Raw genomic sequence first — 5,576 nt, forward strand, 5'->3', positions numbered from 1 at the left:
CATTCATTTTAACTGATTGTATTTTACTTTATAAAGGAGAACGTCTTTCTACCGATATTTTCTACGGATCTTGCATCACAAAAAAAAAAAAAAAAGAAATGAGACAAAATAAATCTATAATTCTCCATTCCCAAAGGATCATTGCTAATTACTCTGGATGTTATATTGAACAGAATTGGAATTTACCGTCACTGTGGACTTCTTCAACCAATTTGAAATCTAATAACATCATCCCATTCTTTTCAAGGATTACTTTTCTATTTGGATATTTTATATATTTGTTTCTGACTACTGTTCGCATCTTGAGTGTTATTTTCACAACGTTTCGGTTGATGTACCCTCCGATGTCGTTCAGGCGTATCTTGTCAAACTCGGGAATGTTTCTGGGAAATCTTCACGGAATTTCGAACAGAACCCTTTCTTTAAATCTACGGGAGTAACTTGCTCTCGTTCCGTCAGCCATGGCTGCGTAAACGTCCTAAGTAACTCACCATTGTATTTATAGTGTCGCCCAAAACTGAAAGATTCCCGTGTTCAACAACATACAGGTGAAGATAGTCGGAAGACACATCGGCCGAAACGTTGTGAAAATAACACTGACAATGGGAACAATAGTCCGAAAAAAATCCAAATAATATGGACTTTATATTTGCTCTTATAAAACTTATAATCGAACACTTTCTTGCTGTTTTTTTTGTTCAACTAACTTATGGTACATCTTTATATATAAAAGGCACTATGTCTGTCTGTCTGTCTGTCTGTCTCCATATTTTCAAAATCTATCTCCTCCGAAACTAAAAGTCGCTGAGCAACGTTAGGGGCCTCAAATGATTGGATTTTTATAGGTCGTTATTTTATGGGTCTTTAGCCGATTAAAATAGATTTTAAGGGGGCAAAAATGGGTCAAAATTGAAAAAAAAATCGTTATACATTTTTTATAATTATGTTAATTCATTTTTAATCAGTTCATATGCGTGTCACGTTGGTACGGTGGTAACGTCACCAGCTTTTAATTCTACAGTTTTGTTTTCGATTTCAATTCTAACTGATGGCATCTAAATGCGTTTTTCTTTACTTTTGAAATCACGACTCTATAACAATATATACGAAATCTGGACAAATTAAAATATCATATTTAAGCGTATTTTGCTAATGCTATATATAAAATGTGTGTGTGTGTGTGTGTGTGTTATGAGTGTGTTATGAGTGTGCGTGCGTGTGTCAATGTGTATATATGCTCCCTATAAAAAGGAAGTTTCTAACTCTATGTAAAAAGTTGCAAGTATATTTATATGTAAACATTTTCCGAAATAAACAATGGATGGGTTCGTCGATTTCAGAGTAACGGCAAAGATGTAAGTGACAAAGCGCGCTCTGAACTTTTACGACCGAGGCATCAGAAGAGGTCGGCAAAAGGGCATTGAGAATGGTGGTGACTATGTAGAAAAATAAATTCTGGGTCACAAAATGTCGCTCGTTTTAAATGGTACCACGCCCGTCTTTGTAGCACTACAACGTTTCAGTTTTTGGAGTTTTAAAAAAAAATAGGAAGCCTTACTTTTGGAACGACCTTCTTAGTAATCGAAAAATTTGTGACTCCTCCTCTTCTGTCACGTGTCTAACATGACATTTGATCCCGACAACAAAATGACAACTCTAATGAATCGTGAACAAATTATTAATTAATGAAGTGACACTAATGCCAATCAAATTGCCATTAGTTACAAATAGTTTCTTGGATGATGCCAATCATTCGTCAAGTGTCATTGTATTTTTCGATCTAATTTAATTAAATAAGTGTCAGCGTAAGAAGTTTCCATTAAAAAAGAACACGCAAAAGTTATTGTAGCAGCAGGAGTAGGTATACTAGCGCTGTTCTACAATTTTTCATTGTTCTGAGGGAGACAACTCTCTTTTATTGAGAGATTCATTCATTTTTTTTTTTCATCGCATAATTTAGGACGCTCAAACGATTCTCTTAACAGTCGCGTACAGACTTACATTTTGTATTATTACTGTTATCAACTTTGCTACATTTAAAAAAAAATCGTCATAACTTTTGAGCGTCCTAAATTATGCGATGAAAAAAAAATGAACGAATCTCTGAGTAAATGAGAGTTGTCTCCCTCAGAACAGTGACAAAGTGTATAACAGCGCCGATGTACTCGCGGCTTAAGATTTTGAATATATTTACTTTATAACATCGTTGCTGATTGTTGTTGCGGTCAACTTCCTTTTTTGGTTTGTCCAATCAGACGCCATCTCACTATCGAGCTGAACACGTGACGAAATGCATAAAGGTTAAACCACGATAATTCTCTCGCTTTTTCTTCCTGGTTCTCAAACTGAAGACATGAACCAATCCCCAACTACTCTCTTGGGGCACCACACAATCCACTGGAGCTTTCGGGCTCGGGGTGCTACTAAGTCGAAAAGACAAAGAATTCATTGTGGCCACCACCGAACGATAGCTTCAATCGTACATGCATAAACACTCATTCTATTACAGGACTCTCTAATCTTTTGTCCCCATCCATACAAAACATTCCCCATTCTTACAAAACATACTAACTCTTTTTCTTACAAGACATACTAACTCATTTTCTTACAAGACATACTAACTCATTTTTTACAAGACATACTAACACATTTTCTTACAAGACATACTAGCTCATTTTCTTACAAAACATACTAACTCTTTTTTTTACAAGACATACGAACTCATTTTCTTACAAGACATACTAACTCTTTTTCTTGCAAGTCATACTAACGAAAATAATCAATAAAGTTGTTATTAAATGTTCCAATTAGACGCTGATTGGTTGCTAGCAGAACGTGGCTTCATTTGATTGGTCAGTTCCTATCACCAGTGTCTATAAGTAGAACCTTACAAATCTTTTTTAGAATCATACCCTGTTTTTTATAAAAAATATTGCAACACTATGAATCCTGATAGAAGATTTCCGACCTGATAGAAGATTTTAATTAAGAATCCGATCAACACTCTCAGACACAAAATTACAGGAAGAAGGAGGTCCACATAGAAAACGAGCAAAAGTTATAGCGTGTTGACTTAGAATGAGTGCTTTATGCTAAACTTTTAGAGTAATTGTGATATTATGGTGAATAATCCTTATTAATCCCTTACTGCGTATGGAACAGATACCATAATGCTTAGTTTGATGCACCATATCATGACAAAGATTCATACAAATTTTAAGCAAGATCGGGCCAGTAGCTTTCGAGAAAAAGTGGAACAGATAGTCAGACAACCGAACATCTAACAGAAATATATATATATATATATATATATATATATATATATATGTATATGTATATATATATGTATATATATATACTGAATATATATATATATATATATATATATATATATATATATATATATATATATATATATATTTAAATAAGGGGGTAGTCACCAACAATGTGTATTTTTTAACATTATTTTATTATTCCGTGTCTTGGTTTTTCATTGAGAATTATGTTTAGATCATTGTAATGATGTTCTTAAATCATTGAAATCGTTTTTAACGCGTTTCAGAGTTCTGTGAAGCGTCCTCGCCAGAAATTATTTTCAAATGTGTTGGAGATGTAAAAATAGCATTTTCGTAGTTCATTTGAAGTGTTTCCAAGGGGTGGAAGCGTGTAAGTGTCTACTATTCATTTGAATGTTCAATTTTTATTACTCTTTTATTGGGCTGTGTCGAGGCCGCTGACCTCGGCTGTGGTCACTCCTGTGTTGTGTTTCTCTCTCTCACTCTCTCTTTCTGCTTGTGCTTTTTTCTTTTCCTTTAGGGTAGGGTGTGTGTGTGTGTGTGTTTTCTTTTATTGGTTTGAGAATGTGTGTACTTTTTTATAGTATTATGAGGTTATTTGCTTCCCTAGGAAGGTGACTCTGATCCAAGGTCGTTACTAATGTGTATGTGTGAGGAGGAGGAGGGGGAGAACCAGCTCTTCTGAAATAAGGGTAGGGGGTGCTTTCATTCTATTTTGATATTTATTTTTTGGATTCTTGGATTTTAGTATTGTGATTTTTCGTTTCAATCTTTTCGGGTATTCTTTATATTATGTTTGTTTAGAAAGAGGGGTGTATTTAAAAATATGTATAGGGGATTTTTTAATGTTTCTATTTATTTGTCTCCCCATGTGGGTATGGCCAGACCCAGGATCGGTTCCTAGTGTGGGGAAGATCTTGTTCCCCAGAGGGGAGGGGCCAATTGGAGGGGTATAGGTATGGGAGGGGGATGATAGAAGGGATGATAGTTGTCTCAGTCATGAGGGATTTCTCCTCCACTGACTGAGGAGGAAGCGAGGTGTTGGAACAGATATTATACTATGGTTCTAGGTGTTTCCTAGTGTTGTTGGTTTCGAGGTTAAGTAGGGTTGGTATTGTTCAGTGTGTTGTATTAGAGTTAGGGGTGTTATGTCTGTGTGTGGTTGTATGCGCACGCGTGTGTGTGTTTTAATGTGTCGGTTCAGATTTATGTGTGGGTGAGTATATGTATATGGATGTGCATGCGAGTGTGCTTTGCATTTCATGTTTGTGTGTGTTGATATTAGGCTCTGTTCAGTTCAGGAATGAATCTTGTGATGAAGTTTTTTTCCTGTGTAAGTAAATAAAAATAATTGTCTGTTTGGAAGATTGGCATTATTTTGAAGCTGTTTCCATTGCATGTGTGTACGTGTTTTGAAACATAGAGGTGTCTGTTATCTGCAATTTTGATGTTGCTCTTATATATACTCAATATATATATATACTCAATATATATATACTCAATATATATATACTCATTACATATATATATATATATATATATATATACTCAATATATATATATATATGCTCAATATATATATACATACTCAATATATATATATATATATATATATATATATATATATACTCAATATTGAGTATAAAGATTATTAATTGTAGATTATGCATCAGTTTCAAAAGGATGGACAAACAAAATTAAATTGAATGTACGATCGTTTCGAAAACGATATTCATTTTGTTAAAATTGACAATAAACATTGACAAAGATTGTGTTTTTGAATATAGTCTCATCATCAGCATAAAAAGCATTTTTGCAGTAAGTAAGGTGGATAGTCCTGAAAATATTTAAAAACATAAGAAAAATGTTGTAAATTTTATGTTGATAATGAAAATAGAAAATTTATGATAAATAGAAAAAAAGAAGGGAGAAAATTCTATAAATACCTTATTGAGTTGCATTAGAAAAATTGTTTTAAAGTTCGTCAGTACATATATGGGCATGTTGTTGTATTTTGGCCACAAATGGTTGAAACAGTTATTTACAGTTTATTTTTAAATCTAAAAACGCTAGATAAATAAAAAATATTTAATGGTCTTAAAACTGAGCAAATGTTATACTCGGTTGATTTAGTGGGTGTTTTATGCCAAATTGATGGTTGAATATGGTTAAATTTGTGTTTGCTTATTAATCCCTTACTGCACAACGAACTAATACCATAATACTTGCTTCGCTACACCTTATCAGAACAAAGCTGCATACAACATTTCAGCTAAATTA

The sequence above is a fragment of the Euprymna scolopes genome, chromosome 41, assembly GCF_053919585.1.
Source record: "Euprymna scolopes isolate OS-2025 chromosome 41, ASM5391958v1, whole genome shotgun sequence".
NCBI lineage: Eukaryota > Metazoa > Mollusca > Cephalopoda > Sepiida > Sepiolidae > Euprymna > Euprymna scolopes.